This window comes from Neovison vison, chromosome 8 (genome assembly GCF_020171115.1).
Source record: "Neovison vison isolate M4711 chromosome 8, ASM_NN_V1, whole genome shotgun sequence".
Lineage (NCBI taxonomy): Eukaryota > Metazoa > Chordata > Mammalia > Carnivora > Mustelidae > Neogale > Neogale vison.
The window spans coordinates 61,359,495-61,379,240 of record NC_058098.1 but is presented as its reverse complement, the minus strand read 5'-3'; positions in this window follow the sequence as shown (position 1 = coordinate 61,379,240).

Here is a 19,746-nt window from a genome sequence, read left to right as displayed (position 1 = left end):
TTTGTTTGTTTTTTATATAACTGAGATGTGCACAAAGATATTGGGCTAATACAGACCAAGAAACCCAGCTGAAGGCAGTGTCAAACCCAGAATAGAAGGCAAGGCCAAGATCAAGTTCTGATCCAGCCATTTAGGGCATGAGCCACTTTGGGATCCATTGCTAGTCAGATAGTAGGAGGAACAGATGACAGCGGTGCTGGCCGCCGGTGCCCTCATTCTGCTTACCAAAAACGACAACACCAAAATCAAAGGGGCCTGATGATAATTCAGTATGATTTGTGGGACATCCTGGTGCTCAGGAGCACATTCTAGACTTCTAGCTGAGAAGTTTTACAGCCCGCCACTATATCTTGAGGGGGTGAAGGGGAATGCAGAGAGGCAATGAAAAATGCTTCAGGATAGTCTCCAAGAAGAGCTAGGAAGATGAATGGAAGGTGACTTTGGGGCAGCTCATTACAAGCCGCCCTTCCTCTCTTGCTCAGGAGTGACCACAATATTTCTGCCTTACTCAGACAAAAAGTAGGGAGAGCCTCTGCATTCAGGCTTCTGTGGATATGGGCAAGATCACCACAGAGCCATGAAGTGGGGAGTTTTCTTACATGGAAGAAATGTTGCCAAATTGCTTGCATTAGATTTAAATTTTTTTTTTTCAAAATAGTGAGTCTGGAGTGATAGATTTATGTATTTGACTTTAGTAAAAAAAAAAAAAAATCCATCAAAGCTACCATAGATAACAGCAGCTAAGAAGAAAATTCAAAAGAAAGAACAATAGTGGAGCATTATTTTTTAAAATGATAAATTACTAAAGCTCTTGAACTATATAAGATGAGAGTGTGTAGAAAAAAAATACTTACAATTTCCTGTTTCTTAACATGCAGTTTAAAATAACTTAATTTTTTCCATTGTACATTTCATCTTTTTGTAGATGGGCAATAGGTGATAAATAGCTATGTCTACTTTGGGGCGCCTGGGTGGCTCAGTGGGTTAGGCCGCTGCCTTCGGCTCAGGTCATGATCTCAGGGTCGTGGGATTGAGTCCCGCATCGGGCTCTCTGCTCTGCAGGGAGCCTGCTTCCTCCTCTCCCTCTCTCTGCCTGCCTGTCTGCCTGCTTGTGATCTCTGTCTGTCAAATAAATAAATAAAATCTTTAAAAAAAAAAAAAGGTCTAAATTTTTCTTTTAGTATGATTCAAATAAAAATTTTAAGTAAAGAAGGAATTGTTTTACACTTTGTCAGTGCATTTTTTTTTTAGTGGTGCATAAAATAACCATGATTCTTATCATCATTGAAACTTATATTCAATCGAATAGTTTATTTAAGGGGATAATAAATGCTATGGAGAAAAATAAAGTGGGCTTAGATGGATAGGGAAGCAAGACAGTGAGCCCATTTCAGTAAAAGGAAGCTTTCAAGGAAGCATTTAATCAGAGGAAGCTACTATAATAAGGTGATATTTGAACAGAGGTTTTGAAGGAAGGAAAGGGGAGCCATGTGGATATTTGGGAGAAGTTTCTAGGCAGAGATGACAATCTTTACAAAGACCCTGAGGTAGAAGCTGGCTTGAGGCACTTGGAGAAGAGCAGAGAGGCCTAAGTGGTTCCAGGAGAGTGAGACAGAAGGGGAGTCATGGGGCTGAGTCAGAGCGGGCAATGGACCAGCTCTGGAAGGATTTTATGGTCGTGGTTAACACTTCTGCTTATGCTTTGAGTGTGGGAGGAGTCATTGGAGAGTTTTGAGGGCAAGAACAGCATTCTCTGACTTATGTCTCAAAAACATTACCCATTGCTATTTTTAAAATAGACATTAATGAGGAAAAAGAAGCAGTGAGGAAACCTGTTAGAAGGCTTGAACTTAGATGGTAACAATGAAGGTAAATAGAAATGGGTGGGTACTGAATACCTTTAAGAAGCAAAGACAGGGGGCACCTGGGTGGCTCAGTCGGTTAAAGCCTCTGACTTCTGACTTCTGACTTGTAGTCTCTCTCTCTCTGTCAAATAAATAAATAAAATTTTACTTCATTCCCTATAGATTAAAACAAACAAACAAACAGTTGAATTCGTAGATGGACTAGAAATGGCGTGCGAGAGTAATAAAGGAGTAATGAATGCCTCCCAGTTTTAGGACCAAAGCCAATGGCAGGGTAGAATCCTTACCCACTGGGATGAGGAGCGCTGAGGGGGAAGAATGGGAAGACAGCACCAGGAGTTTAGTTTTAAATGTCTTAGGTTTGAAATACCTTTGATTAAGCTACATGGGGAGTAAAGTAGCTCCGGGGTATAAAATGGCTATGAGCATCAGAGGTCAAGGGAAGGAGTCTAGGAGCAAAGTATTCTTTTGGAAATCATTTGCATCTAGATATCTTTGTGGAAGTTTCCTGTATCCCCTTCTTGTCATTCGAGTTCTACCCCAGAAATCCATATCCCTTGCCCCCATGCAGAGCGGAGAGTCAATGTGCTACTCCGGCAAGTGTCCAAGTAACCTGACAATGAAGATTCTGCCCGGCTCTCTGGATTATACTCTTTCTTTCTCCTACCTCTAAGTTTACCAACTCTGTGACTCAAACTCTTAAGAACCTAATTCTAATCCAGTCACTTGCATTCACAAACAGACTTACTTTGTTTTATAAAGGAAAATCACAAGGGGACTATAATTTTAAATAAGATTTAAAAAAAAAAAAAAAAGGTCTATTCCATTTGCATTGACTACTCAATGACTCAAATGCCAAAAAAGCCACTCTGAAACTCCTTGCCAATGTCTGAAGGAGCAGTGTTGTCTCTAAAAATAGGTGGTGCTCATCAAACTTTTCCTTCTGAAGGAGAAGAATGATTGGGGTGACGTAACAGGAGTGATAGCAACATGATATTTCCATTTTTGCCAGCAATACTCATGATATAAAGGGGACTAGCAGAAATACTTTTTGTTAAAATAGTAGAATATTTTCTTATAGATTATGTATGAAGGGCACCATGGTGAAAATTACAATTGTGTCTTTGGTTTTCATTTGTTTGGAATGAGTTAGTACTTGTGTTTCTAGTTAGAACCATCACTTGATTCAGCAATTCTTTCAATTCCCTGGAGAAAGGATGAAAATATAAAGTCATTTTCATCATACACTGTCCTGTGGTTATATCATCAGGTAACTTAGATACAAATGTTAGTTTGGGGGATTATGGAACAAAAGCAACATATTCAAATGAATTCCTATAATATTGAAAACAGATAGGGACTAATGTAGCAGGAATTTTATTCTTGCTATTCATTTGAAGTTCTATTTTACCCTCATAAATCAAAAACTCACCCAAATGATATTTTTGGTATTGTGCAAATGTGGATAGAAGCACTCCTGCTTTTGAATAGTGCAGAATTTCTAAGAACGCATCATTACTGTTGGTACATGATTTCATGTCAGAAATACTGTAGATGGTTGGAAATCTTAACTAAACTTTTTCTAGTCATCAGTTACACCAAAGATTGAAGAAAGAAACATCACCAACCACAGCTCTTTCCCTGTTTAGGTTTTCTGATTTTTAACAATAGAAACTAAAATGTTTTACTTTCTAGAGAATTTCAGGAAAAGATGATTGAGATGGAACTTGGCTTTAAGAGGATTATTAAGTCATAGAAACAAAAGGACTGGAAATGTTTAATTTCTTAAGCGTGGTGATGGTTCATGGAGATTTATCATATTGTTCCCTGTACTTTTTTGGAAGCTGGAATATTTCATAATTAGAAAAATATGTGCCAGTATTTGAGCTACTCAAATAAAAGTAAGTATGTAAAGAAATAATTTTTTACTAATGTACTATCCATAAATTTGTCTATATGGGGCATGGTTAACTCTGAACTCATAATTCATTTTGTAATTTGTATTATTTTCAATTGATTGGTAAAACTGAAGAGAACCAGCAAACCTACCAGCAAAATAAGGATGTTTGATTTGCCAGTTAGTGAAAATATGCTTATGTTGCTATTTCCCTATAAGTAAATTGTATTACCTTACCTAAAGTTAACTTATAATAAAAAGGCTAATTTGGGAGAAATCCTGGAATGGGAGTGAAGACTTCTATAAATTCACACCTCAATGAAAGCACTAAAATTGTTGGTAAAGGAAAAAAAAAGTCAAAATCAAACTTTTTGCATCTCTAGAAATTATCCAAAGGCTTGCAACACTCTGTGAAGCATCAATGCAAAGTTGCTGAACCTTGCTAAGAATAGCAGAGTTAGTGGTCTGGCCTACTCCCATTCTCCTTGCTCAAGCTCTGTTGCCTGGCAGACCCTCAACTCAACAATTTCACAGGTTCTCAAAGCTAGCCAGTCTTGCAGCCACTGGAGGGGGGGAAACCAGGAAAGAAGTGTCTCAAAATGTGGCCACTCCCAGAGCAGTGTCACTTGTTAGCATGTCTTGGAGTTCCCTTCTGGAAAACCCTCACTTGCAAGGCACTTCATTATCTGATCGATTTAGAGCTTATTCTGCAGGAAAGCTCTATTTCCAGAATGTTTCTCCAAAAAATATAATCAGAAAGAATTAATATTGCAGCATCATAATCTGTGATACCAATAAGAAACTGGCTCAAGAAGAAATAGAAACTATCAATGGACATGCAAGAACTAAAGTGTTTAAATTAGTTATTCAAAAACTTCTGGCAAAGAGGAGCCTTCACCCTGATGGTTTCACTGTCAACTGTTTAAGAACAATTAACACAAATATTGTACAAAACTGTACCAAAAAATAAAAGTGGAAAGAACACCTTCCAATTCTTTCTCTGAAGCCATTATCCCAATACCGAAACCAGACACAGATACTACAATGGAAAAAACAACACTAATATTTCTTATCAACATAAACACAAAAATTCCATCAACATTAAAAAGAATTATAGAGATACAGAAAAATAGGAATAATTAATTATTTAGACTTTGTCAAAATGAAATCCTTTTTATTTGCAGAAGACTTTATTAAAAGAATGAAAATACAAGCCACAGATTTGGAGAGCATATTATAAACCACATATCTTGCAGAAGATTCATATTTAGATATACATAGAGAACTATAAAAATCCAATAGTTAAAAAAAATCAAACAAAAACAAAAACAACATCAACAATTACTCTAATTTGAAAATGGGTAAGAGACATGAACAGACATTTTACCAAAGAGTATATATGGATAAAAAATACACAAATGGAAAGATGTTCAGCATCTTAGCCATTAGAAAAAATTACCTTCAAACCACCGTGAGGTACCACTCCACACCTACCGAAAGGCTAAAATTTAAAAAAGGAAAAAAAAAAAAGTGACAACACTGAGTAGTAGAAAAGATGCTGAGAAACTGAAAGCTTCATATATTGCTTATGAAAATTTAACATGGTACAGTTTGGAAAAAAAATGGGAATTCCATTCTTGAGCATTGATTCAATTCTATACAAAAGCCTGAATGTAAATGTTTATAGCAGATTTATTCATGATAGCTAAAAAATGGAAACACCTAAATGCACTTTAAAAGGCAAATGGGTAAACAAACTAGAAAAGCCACACCATGGATTACAACTCAGAAAAACAAAGAGTCTATTGTTATATACAACCGTCTGAGTAAATCTCTAGAGAATTACATATTGAGTAAAAAAAATTCCAACTATTATATACTATATACTATATGATTTCATTTATATGACAATTTTGAAATGACAAAATTATAGAAATGGAGAACAGATGATTAGTTGATAGTGGTCAGAGACCAGCTGGGATGAGGGAAAAGGTAATAAGTGTGTTTATAAAAGGGGAACATGAGGGATATTTGTCATGATGGAACTGTTCAGAATTTTGCTTGTATCAGTATCCTGGTATTCTATTCTATATTTGTAAGATATTATCTTTGAAGGTAATTGAGTGTAGGGTACATGGGATATCTCTATTATTTCTCACACCTGCATGTAAATCTACAGTTAAAAGTTATGCACCATGACTAACTGGGATTTCTTCTAGGAATGCAACTTTTAACATTGGAAAATCATTCAATGTTATACACCTTATGTGGTGTACAGCCAGAATAATGCCTTCCCAGGATATTCATGACCTAATCTCTATAAACTTTGAGTATGTGAATTTACATGGCAAGAAGGAATTCAAAATTGTAGATGGAACTAAGTTTGTCAATAAGTTCACCTTGAAATGAAGAGACAATTTTAGTTTATCTGAGAGGGTCCAAAGTAATTACAAGGTTCCATATAAGTGAGAAATGGAGGCGGCAATGTCAATGTCACCATAGTATGACCATCTGACCATCCTTTAGATGTCTTTGAGATGCAGGAAATACAGAGGGAATGAAGAAAGCCTGTAATAGCTGGAAAAATCCAGGAAATTGATTCTTTTTTAGAGCCTCTAGGAAGGAACTCAGTCATCTAAGCATCTCAAGTTAAGCTCAGTGACTTCAGACATGGAACACTCAGAATTCTAAGATATTAAATTTAAATTGGTTTAAGTCATTAAGTTTGTAGCAATTTGTTACAGCAGCAATAAAAAATCCATACACTGTTCAATAGCTAATGTTTTATTAGACATGACAATAAAGTTAGCAGCACCAAAAAAAATGATAATGGAAATTGATCAAAATTAAAAAAAATTCACTTCAAAGACATAAAAAAAACTAAGAGATAAGTAATAAGCAGGGATAAAATACTTGCAAATCATAAATAGTCCTCTAGCACTCAAAGATTTGTATCCAGACATATAAGGAACACTTAAAACTCATTAATAAAAGGACAAATAACCCAATATAAAAATGAACAAAATAATTGAACAGAAATTCTTCAAAAGAAGATATACAAAAAACAATAAGCATGCAAGATGATAATTAACATTAGATAAATGCAAATGAAACCATAAAGAAATACCATTTTATACCTGTTAGGATGACTGTAATGAAAATAGCGGACTGTTACAACTGTTGGTAACAAAGTAGAGAAATAGAAACCCATATACATCAATGGTGAGAATGTAGAATGGTCCTGAAACAGGTCAGCAGTTCTTCAAAATATTAAATATGGAATTACTCAGATGTCAATACCTGGAGGAAGCTTGGACACATGATACTGAATGAAATAGGGCATAATTTATTATTCCACTTTAAAATAAGTCCAGGAATTGCCTAATGTTGTAATACCAGTGAGGTCAAACAAGACAAACCAAACAAAACCTTTGAAGAATATTTGAAAACAAAAATGTTTATAGGGTATTCTGTAAGGCTGTAACCTATCCTGGGGAAACAGAGGCTGTGCGGGGCTGAGCATATGCCCAGAAAAGAACTTAAAGACACCAATCACTTACTTCACAGGCCCAATCTGTGTCCGGGCACCAAAGAGAGTAAAGGCTAAAGCAGAGTTTTAAATTGCTATAGACATGAATGTTTCCCCCAGCAAACACAAAACCTTTTGGCAAAGGGTGGGAAACTTGCAGGATCAAACTATTTAAGGAAGTCTCTCACCAGTCATTATCTGATTACTAAGCTAACCAAACAGAATTCAGTAGCTGCATACTACAGGGACTATGGCATAATAGAATTAGTCCAGAAAATTTACTGTACAAACAAACTACTGCCAACAAAAATAGTAGAGAATGAGGGAAATAGGATTCCCAAAATCCCATATTACCTAATATATTCAGTTTTTAACAAAAAAATTACGAGACACGAAAAGAAACAGGAAAGAATGACCCACAGCATACACTAAAAATGGTCAATATGTACTTCTTTTGAGGGGACTCAGATGTTGGATGTATTAGGATAAGACTTTAAATCAGTTATTATATACACGTTAAAAAAATGAAAGGAAGTCATAACAAAAAAATATAGGAGAGTATAATATTGATGACTTATTAAAATGAGAACATCCAGGGCGCCTGGATGGCTCAGTGGGTTAATCCGCTGCCTTCGGCTCAGGTCATGATCTCAGGGTCCTGGGATCGAGTCCCGCATCGGGCTCTCTGCTCAGCAGGGAGCCTGCTTCCTCCTCTCTCTCGCTCTCTCTGCCTGCCTCTCTGCCTACTTGTGATGTCTCTCTGTCAAATAAATAAATAAGAAATCTTTAAAAAAAATAGTAGTGCCAGGAGAAAGAGAGAAGGGGACAGAAACAAATATGTATCTATAATAATTAAATAAATTGAATCAATGAATCAAGATCATCTTGCAAAGAAAAGCCCATGTCCGGATGGCTTCACTGGTGAATTTTAGTAAACATTTAAAGAAGAATTAATATCAATATTCCAGAAATGTTTTCAAAATATGGAAGGAAAAGAAACTTCTAACCCTATGTGGTCAATGTCATCCCAATACAAAATGAGACAAATCCATCACAAGAGAAGAAAACCAATACCCTTTGTGAATATAGACAAAAGATCAAAAACAAGACAAAAATAGCCTTTCTTCCTCATCTATGTAACATATATTTTGCGGTTGTCCCTCAGAAGGCGAGATTAACCACCCTCACATGCTGAGACAGATGACTCTGTATTAATTCCATGTGGCTGCAATAATCAATTACCACAAACATAGCAGCTTAAAATAAGAGAAATGTATTCTCTTAAATTTGGGGAGGCCAGAAGTGAGCAATCAGTTTCACTGGGTAAGAGAACAAGGTGTTGGCTGGGCTGGGCTTCCTCCAGCAGCTTTAGCAGAGAATCTGTCTTCTGCCTCTTTTAGCTTCTGGTAGTTGCTGGCATCACTTGGCTTGTGACCATATCACTCCAATCTCTCCCTCTGCCTTCACATTGCCTTTTGTTCTGTGTGCATGTGCCTTTCTTTTTCTCTTCTGACTATATCAAATGCTCTTTGCCTCACTTTACTAAGGACACTTGTGATACCATTTAGTGCCTACCTGAACAATCCAAGATAGTATAGCCATTTTAAGATCTTTAACTTAATCACATATGCAGAGAGCCCTTTTCTTAAATGTTACATTTACAGGTTTTGGGACTTGGCATCTTTATAAGGCCGGTATTCAGCCTACCACACACATCAAGAAGGTATGAACAGATTTATTACATATTTAGGTTTTCTGAGGTGAGCAGGTAGACACCAAAACCAGTCTGAAAATGGCATGGGTAAAGGTTGAGTAAAGGTTTCTGCTTCCTACTGGGGCTGGAGCTGGTGTGAGGGTCCATATAGAGGTCAAATTTTGCATGACTTGATGATGTTCTCCACCACTATCAAGAAAGAGAGATCCTGGGCTTTCTTAGAAACTTGCAAAGATATGGAACAAAAGGTAAAGGGGAATGGTAGGATTTGAAAGCGCTCAACTGTCAAAAATCAAAAATAGTGTCAGCCCTATTGTAACATAGTATTGAAGTTCTAGGCAGTGAAATTGGCAAGAAAAATAAAAAAAGGAAGATAGGAGTAAAACTGTCTGTATTCAAAGATTATATTATTCTGTGTATAGAAAAGTGAAAAATACAAAATCAATGACAAAGTTAAAAATCTATGAGAATAAATAAGCAAGTAGATCACAGACATAGGAAACAAGATGAGTATACAAAAATCAGTTGTTTTTCTGTATACAAGTAGTGATCACTTCAAAAATAAAGTTAAAAATACAACTTCATTCACAACGGTATCAAAAACAATGATATATTTAGCAATAAACTTAACAAAAATGCATAAGGCTTGTAAACTGATAATTACAACACTTTAGAGAGATGTTTCATGTTCATGGAGCAGAAGACTCAGTTTAGGTTATTATAACAATCTTTCCCAATTGATGCACAAATTTAATGTCATACCTATAAAAATCACAACAGTTTTTATATGGGTTTTTTGTTTGTTCTTTTTATTTTTAAGATTTTATTTATTCATTTGACAGGCAGAAATCACAAGTACGCAGAGCGGCAGGCAGTTAGAGAGAGAGGTGGAAGCAGGCTCCCCGCTGAGTAGAGAGTCTGATGCAGGGCTCAATCCCAGGACCCGGGATCATGACCCAAGCCGAAAGCAGAGGCTTTAACCCACTGAACCACCAGGTGCCCCTCGTTTGTATGTTTTAATTGACAAACAGATCCTAAAACTTGGAAATGTAAAATATCTAGAATAGCGAAATGATTTTTAAAAATATAAACACAGCTGGAAGACTTTTACTTGATGATTTCAAAATTTACTGTAAAGCTACGCTTATTAAAACAATATGTCACTGACATAGATATGATTGAGAAATTAGATGGATAAGAGATGATGATATATAGATGATAGATAGGTAGATAGATAATAGATAGATGTCTAGCATACATTTAAGTGGAGCAACTTGAGAGCATGGCCAGTAATGAATAAAGAATAAACTAGACAGACCTCGTCACAATTAAAAATTTTGCACTTCAAAAGATACCATTAAGAAAATGAAAATGCAAGAAACAGACTTGCAGAAAATACTTGCAAAAAGTATGTTCAATATAAGACTTTTATTAGAACCTACAAAGAAGTCTCACCATTTAATAATGAAAAGACAAATGACTTTGTCCAAAAGAGAGCAAAAATGTCGTGAAAAGAAGGGCCATCTGTACCCCAATGTTTATAGCAGCAATGGCCACAGTCGCCAAACTATGGAAAGAACCAAGATGACCTTCAATGGATGAATGGATAAGGAAGATGTGGTCCATATACACTATGGAGTATTATGCCTCCATCAGAAAGGATCAATACCCAACTTTTGTAGCAACATGGACGGGACTGGAAGAGATTATGCTGAGTGAAATAAGTCAAGCAGAGAGAGTCAATTATCATATGGTTTCACTTATTTGTGGAGCATAACAAATAGCATGGAGGACAAGGGGCGTTAGAGAGGAGTAGGGAATTTGGGTAAATTGGAAGGGGAGGTGAACCATGAGAGACTATGGACTCTGAAAAGCAATCTGAGGGGTTTGAAGTGGCGGGGGGGTGGGAGGTTGGGGTACCAGGTGGTGGGTATTATAGAGGGCACGGCTTGCATGGAGCACTGGGTGTGGTGAAAAAATAATGAATACTGTTTTTCTGAAAATAAAAAAATTGGAAAAAAAATAATAAATTAACAACAAAAAAAAAAGCAATGGAAATACACCCATCAAAGAAGATATATAAAAGCTAGTAAGCACATGAAAGATGTTTAATATCATTACCCACTAGGGAAATGCAAATTAAAACATTGAGATATATTGCTATATATCTATCAGAATGCTCAAACTAAACATCAAGAGTCAGATGTGGCAAGGATGTTAGAACTGTAAGATAGGATATTTAAAGCTGCTATGATAAATATGGTTAAGACTTCTTTTGGAAAAAGTAGACAACATGCAAGAACAAATGGATAGTGTATGCAGAGAGAAAAAAATGCAAAGAAAGTAAAAAAAAAGTAGAGATAAAAAATACACTGTGAAAGAAATGAAAAATGCCTCTGACGAGTCATTAGTTGACTGGACATGGCTGAGAAAAGAATTATGAGCTTGAAGATATGAAAACAGAAACTTTTGAAACTTTTCAAAAACAAAAGGAACAGAGGAGAAGTGACTTAGGGGAAATTGGAGGGGGAGACAAACCATGACAGACTGTGAACACGGAGAAACAAACTGAGGGTTTTGGAGAGGAGGGCAGTGGGGTTTGAGTGAGCCTGGTGGTGGGTATTGGGGAGGGCACGTATTTCATGGAGCACTGGGTGTGGTGCATAATCCATGAATTCTGGAACACTAAAAAATAAGTGAATGAATGAATGAATAAAAATAAAAATACAAAAAAATTTAAAAAGGAACATATGGAAAATGACTAGATAGAATATCCAAGAACTGAAGGACAGCTACAAAAGGTATAGCATATGTGAAATGGGCATACAAGAAGGAGAAGAAAGAGAGAAAGTAACAGAAGAAATATCTCATTCTGTAATAAGATATTTTCCCAAAATTAATGTCAGACACTAGAACACAAATCCAGGAAGCTCAAAGAATTTCAGAAATACTACCTACATATATCATATTCAAACTTAAGAAAATCAAAGATAATGTCCTGAAAGAAGTCAGGGTGGAGGTGGGGACAACTTCTTTAGAGAGGAACAAAGATAAAAATTATATTCCTCATTTTCTCAAAAGTCATGAAAGCAAGACAGTGGAGTGACATATTTAAAGTCTTGAAAAAAAAATAGTCACTAACCTAGAATTTTCTATCTTTTGATATTATCTTTCAAAAGTGAAGAAGAAATAAACTTTCTCAGACAAATAAAAATTGAGGGAATTTTTTTGCCTACAGAATTGCCTTGCAAGAAATTTTTTAAAAAGTTCATTATAGAGTAGGAAAATGATATAGGTTGTACAGTCAGACCTACATAAAAAGTATGAGAAAAAGAGTAAATTAGGATAAAATAAAAACTTTAATTTTTTCTATTCTTATTTGATCAAACAGGTAACAGTGTGTTCAAATATAATAATGACCTAATGTATTTAGTTATGTATGCTATGTACAAGGTAAATGACAGTAATGATACAAAGGAAAAGAGAAAGGAATGAGGGATATTTTATGATTAAAATGTATTTGTACTATCCATAAAGCAGTATGCTGTTATTTGAAAATGGACCTGGACTAATTGTTATTATAAATAGCAAACTCCAGAGTAACTTCTTAGAAATGTTTTTAAAAAGTACAATTGATATGCTAAAAGAAAGGAGAAAAAATGGAATTGTAAAAAATATCCAACTAAAGTCTGAAAAGCATAAAAAGTATGGAAGACAAAAACAGGAAAAAAGAACAAGGGAAATAGAAAATATTGCAGACATTAATCCAAAGATATCAATAATCACTTTGAATGTCAATAGTCTAAATACATCGATTAAAAACAGATTGTCAGAGTAGATCGGAAAACAAGTCCCAACTGTATTTTGTCTCTCCAAAACCCACTTTAAACACACATAGATTAAAATCAAAGGAATGGAGAAAGCTTTGCATTGGTAATAGTAACCATGAAAGCTATACTAATTTGATAGAGCAGACATCAGAGCAAGGAAAATTACCAAGACTAAACAGGGGCATTATGCAACAACAGAAGGGTCAGATATTCCAAGGAGACATAACTGTAGGTCCTTAATGTGTATGCATCTAGCAACAGGACATCTAAATATGTGAGGGGGAAAAAATGATAGAACTACAAGGAGAAATAGATGAAACCACCACTATAGTTGAAGACTTTAACACCCGTCTATTAGAAATAGATCCAACATGGGGCACCTGAGTGGTTCAGTTGGTTAAGCCTCTGACTCTTGATTTTGGCTCATGTCATAATCTCAGGATGGTAAGAGCCAGCCCTGAGCTGGGCTCTGCACTCAATGCAGAGTCTGCTTGAGATTGTATCTCTCCCTCTGCCCATTCCCCCTCTAAAATAAACAAATCTTTTTTAAAAATTTCACACACACACACACACATACACACATACACATGCACACAAGAAAAGAAAAGAAAAGAAAAAGAATAGATCCAGCAGGAAAAAAAATAAGTAAGGATATATTTGAACTCAATATCAACAACAACTCAATATCGATGTCAAATTATGTCAAGATATAACTAGTTATCTATAGACTATTTCATCCCAGAACAATAGATTACAGATTCTTCTCAAGCTGCATGGAAAAATTCAACAAAATGGACTATTTAGGGGACCATAAAATGAACTTAACAATTTTTTTTAAATAGAACTTTTTAAAATATCTGATCTCACACTGTAATGGAATTACACTGGAAATCAGTAACAGAAAGATAGCTGGAAAATCTCCAAATTCTTGGACTTTAAGCAGTAGGCCTCTAAATAACACATGGATCAAAAAGGTATTTCAAGAGAAATTTAAAAATATTTTCAAGTAAATGAAAGTATAATATAAATTATCAAAATTTGTGGGATGCAACAAAAACAGGGATTATAGAGAAACTTATAGGATTGAATGTACATATTTTAAAAAGAGAAAGATCTAAAATGAGCAAAATATGAGATTTTTCCACCTTAGGAAATTAGAAAAAGAAGACAAAGAAGGAGAATAAGAAAGCAGAAGAAAATAAATCATAAGAATTAGGACAGATATTTACAAAATGGAAAAAAAAATGAGTAGAGTAAATCAAGAAATCTAAGAGCTAGTTCTTTGAATAGATCAATAAGAATAGTCAGTCTCCAGCCAGGCTAAGAAAAAAGAGAGAAGACGCAAATTATTAATATTGGGAAGGAAAAATGGAACATCTCTACAGATCCCACCAACATGAAAAGCTTACTAAAAGTATACTATGCACAACTCTGTGTCCATACATTTGGTAACTCAGATGAAAGAGAGCAATTCCTTCAAAGACACAAGTTGTCAAAACTCATACAGGAAGAAATAAAAACTGAATAGGCCTGTATCGATTAGATAATTTGAGTCAAAAATTAATAACCTTCTAATACAGAAAGCACCAGGCCTAGCCAGGGTCATTGGTGAATTCATACCAAATATTTAAGGATGAAATGTTCCCCATTTCCCACAATCTCTTGAAAAGGTTATAAGAAACAGAGAAAACACTGCTTCCTCCCATAATGAAATTCATCCAAGCATGCCGTTCTCTGCTTCTGTCTTGTGTGTTCTTCAAAATTATTTTTTTTTCTCCGAATTTATTTATTTTCAGAAAAACAGTATTCATTATTTTTTCACCACACCCAGTGCTCCATGCAAGCTGTGCCCTCTATAATACCCACCACCTGGTACCCCAACCTCCCACCCCCCCGCCACTTCAAACCCCTCAGACTGTTTTTCAGAGTCCATAGTCTCTCATGGTTCACCTCCCCTTCCAATTTACCCAAATTCCCTACTCCTCTCTAACGCCCCTTGTCCTCCATGCTATTTGTTATGCTCCACAAATGAGTGAAACCATATGATAATTGACTCTCTCTGCTTGACTGATTTCACTCAGCATAATCTCTTCCAGTCCCGTCCTGTTCTTCAAAATTATTATTTCTGAATGAACGTTGAAGAGAAGGTGATTGTGGGAGAAAGAAATTGGACCAGAGGCAGAACCTTATAAATGAATTTCTTATTGGTGCTTTTCATGGATTATAAACTATTGTGCAGGGTGCAATTAATAAATACTCATGCATCTTCTGGAAATTATCATATTTGCATCATCTTTAGCAAAAACTACATATGTTCTTGTCATTTCCACTCTCTAGGCCTTTTATTTCTCAAATTTTGACAATAGGTTGTCTATTCATTTTTGTTTTGCTATTTTTCTTTATGTCTATATTAACATTGATATTTTATTGAGATGGTTAGAGAGGCTACAGCAAGGCAGACAATCAGGGTTTGCCTAAAGTTAGAATTTCTGGTTTAAATTAGGATTTAAATCTGTTCATTCTCTTACAAACCATAGATTTCTGTCTCAAAGAGTTAGTGAATAAACTATTCTTAATACTTAACACTGTTATTTTAAATGAAATATGGTAGCTCAAAGTATAGAGAATGTTATCAGAAACTTTATCGAGTAAAGAAGTATCTATTAATTTCTCCCGATTTCCACACAATATAGTTAAATAAATTATCCATTGTAATATATTTTCGTCATCTCATTCCTTCAGTTCCACTTTTCTTTTACCTTCATCTCCCTTCCTGGTGCGTTTCTCGATTATACTTATTTGGTTTTATTCTTGGGATAACTTGCTCTTTTTTCATTCTTTTAATATGCTGGAAACCTTCCTCCCAATTTGCAAGGAAGCAACAGTCTTTATTGAATCTCCTTTGAAAGAGAAAAGCAAGCTTCTAAACTAAGAAAGATCACATCAGCATAAACTATTAGAACGGCATGATATTCTAACGCAGTGAACCTATCTATAACAAGGGAACCCAGTCAAAAAACACCTGGCACTATTTCATCATCAATAGTATGCACAAACCATATTTAACTGCAACATTTAAAATAACATATTTTGTGTTTCCCTTTAATTGTAGGAGAGATTAAAAATATTAAAGACATTGAGATAGGCCCAAAAATCACACGTGGTAAAAGAAGGGGAAGGGACATCATTCCATAATTTGACTTATCAGCAAAACATATAGGTGCCTTAAATATTATATAATAACTTCAAAAATTAATCAAGACTTCTTAAAAAGAACAAAACTGCACAATAGGCTTTTTATTTCCCTTTCTTTATATATCAGAATGAAATCAGCTGTAAGTAATTTATTAGCTATGACACAAAGCACTCATTGCATGGTTCCAAGTTGATATACAATATACATTTTGAGTGTTTCCAGTTATAAACTTTAAAAGAGGAAATATAAATATGAATTTGTATATAATTCCCCAGTTTAACTGTGAAAAAAAAAACTTTTCTTTTTTTTCACAATCAGATTTTTCATTATTTTAAATACTTGATTTATTTTTCCTTAAGAGCCAAGGATAATTCTATCAGGGGCACAATGATGGTTGCTTTTAATCACTCAGTTACTCTGTCCAATGATCCAACTTTGGCTCCGGGTTGCTATAGCAATTAAAATGGGAAAACTGGCAACAAAGCCTAATAACTCTTCATTCAACCCATTATATATGGTTACAGCAAACCAAAAAGCTTCCTACAGATTCTGAATCGGATGCATCACCTCTGTAGATAATTAAGTGTTTTGGTGGGAATTTGTGCGAAAACCTGATATACAATTAGACAAATATGTTCACATATCATGTTTCATTGAAGTTTGTGTGAGCCTACATGCTTGTCAATGGGTCCTGATCCTAAATGCTTTTATGCCTGATTAATTGTCAATATCAGGCAGGAGCTTGCTCATTAGTTCCTTGCAGGACCCATTTTAGATGGCAATGAGCTTCATTTAGAAATGATATGCTAACTGTTAATAAAGTGAATTGCAGTTTTGTCTTGTGTAAAGAGATCCCATTGAGAAAATATATATTGAAATCTTCTGAGAGCACTGAATAATTTTAAATTATACTCTGTTGAAAATTTTGCTGTTCTTTAAGCTTTGCTCCCTTAGTTAAATAAAAACTTTTCCTCTTTATTTTGTATTTTCTGTTTTTTATCCATTTGGCACATCAAACAGAACATGTATACATTCAACTAATATCGTTTCCACATATAATAAAGTAAATTTTAATTTATTTATTTAAAATTTTTTTTTTTTTTTTTTTTTTTTTTGACAGAAAGAGACACAGCGAGAGAGGGCACATAAGCAGGGGGAATGGGAGAGGGAGAAGCAGGCTTCCCGCTGAGGAGGGAATGTGATGCGGGCTTGATCTCAGGACCCCAGAATCATGACCTGAGCCGAAGGCAGATGCCCAATGACTGAGCCACTGAGGTGACCCAAAGTAAATTAATTAATTAATTAATTTTAAAGATTATTTTATTTATTTGACAGAGAGAGAGAGAACACAGTAGGCAGAGAGGCAGGAGAGAGAGGGGGCTCCTTTCAGAGCAGGGCTCGATCCCAGGACCCTGAGATCATGACCTGAGCCGAAGGCAGAGGCCAAACCAACTGAGCCACCCAGGTGTCCCTAAAGTAAATTTATAGATGCATTGGATCTTCCTAACTTTTTAAGCAGATATTCAACTCAAATAGACCGCAATTATTATAAATTATTAAAAAATATATATTTAAGCCATTAATCAAAACCCTACAAGGCAACTTGCCCAGTAAATTTTTCTTTAAATTCCTTAAAATTATTAGAAGATCCAATAGTAAACCTAACTTATTAATATATATTGAATGTACTTATGGGGTTAGGGAAAAACAAGTGCTCAAAAGCACAGAGGAAGATCATGTTAATAGGCATGGCTGAATTAGCTCAAGGAAGAGAATTTACAAGATGGGTTATGACCACAATTATTCCTAATTCATGATTATCCGGTGTAACTTTTTGTTGTGTTTATCCTTTTCTCTCTCCCTCCCTCCTTCTCTCTTTTTCTTTATGTCCTTCCTCCCTCCCTCTCTTTCTACTTGTTTCTTCCTCCCTTCTTTTCTCCTTCCCTCCCTTCCTTCCTCTCTCTTTTTCTCTCTTTCCTGCAGAAAGCCGGATACAGACTAGCCTTTGTGATAAAGATAATTATCCTCTCAAGAATCACAAGTTAAAATAAAGCAGAAATGCTCAAAATAAGCGAAGAACCGCTAAGAATTATTATTTTATTAAGTTCACACTGATTGACTAAAACTAGATTGAGTTCAGTAAATAATCTAGTTCCTCTTCTTACTATCTTAAGTAGGAGAATTGAAAGCAAGAAAATGTAAGAACTTACTTCTGGTTTGGAACCTCTATGAGAGAGAAAAAAAGTGACAAGACAGAATTTTGTTTCAGAAAAGAATTGCAGATACCCTAATTAAAGAGTCAACATTAGAAATAATTGTATATTTAAGGATACAATATTAGAAATAATTATCTGTAATCAATAATTATCTCTAATCATAAAAATAAAGATGATAGCCATCATTAAATACAACACATCTTTTTCTGTTTTTTTAAGTCTTTGAGACATTGGAGTTTCTACTGAAAGATATTGTAAAAAGTTAAACAGAATGCCAGTGACCCCACATGTAGACTAAAAAGACATTTTGAGCAGAGAGTGGGAAAAATGCACTCCTACTGGCATTTAGAGGATAATTAAAGATTTTATAGACTCAAATCATTCATGTGTATGAAGAAAAATTTCCTTAGTTAGTGGTATTTTATGGTTCTCACAAAGACATTGGGAAGGGAATAAAAGAATGTTCTTATTTGTTGAAATTTACAAAATAACACAGATTCATTCTTAGAAAGGAGAACATACTTCTTGATGGATAGTTTATACTCAAAGGACCCACAGACTATATTATGTTTGTCTTTTTTAAAATGTAAATTCAGGAGACAAAGACTTTTAAATTATCATTATTTTAAAGAGATAGGAATACAGGATTCTTAAGTATTTCTTTTTCCCAAATGAGTTGTATTACTCTTATTACTCAATAGTTTAAGTTCTGTGACTATTTTCACTGATGACTAAGGTGAAATTAATTATGTATTATTTTTATCACGTGTTAAGATGAATGGAAATGGATGGGTGCCTGGGTGACTCAGTCGGTTAAGCGTCTGTCTTTGGCTCAAGTTGTCCTGGGATTGAGCCCCATATTGAGCTTCCTGCTCAGCAGGAAGCCTACTTCTCCCTCTCCTTCTGTGTGAGCTCTGTCTCTCTCTCAAATAAATAAATAAATAAATAAATAAATCTTTAAAAAAACCCAGATGCATGTACATGGAAATATTGCTTATGCCTATTTCTAAATACATGTCATAACAGTAATCTATCAACTTCCATGAAAGTAAAATAAGAATTCACAACAGAATCTAAAATATGATTACAGGAAAAAATAAAATATGCTTATTGGAAAATGGAGTTTCAGGAAGCGTTGAAATAATAATAATGCCTACCATAATTCTTTAGTGAGATGTAAATTTCTTACTCAAATATATGTTAACGTTGGTTCTTAAACTAATGGGATCCTTCTATGCATTCAAGAGATTGTCTTGAAGCGTGTGATGTTCTCTCACCAGTTGGAGTTCACCTGCCCAACTACACCAATTTTCTTTTAGAGACTTACTCATTAAAAATCGCAGTAACTGCTGTTTTCTGAACATACACTGGGGATTTTCTCTTCTCTGTCTTTTCTTATGAATATCTATAATATCAAGAATCTGTGCTATCCATCAAACTTCAAGATCATATCCATTTTTCTTGGTCCCTTTCCATCTCACGAGCTTAATGCATTCCTG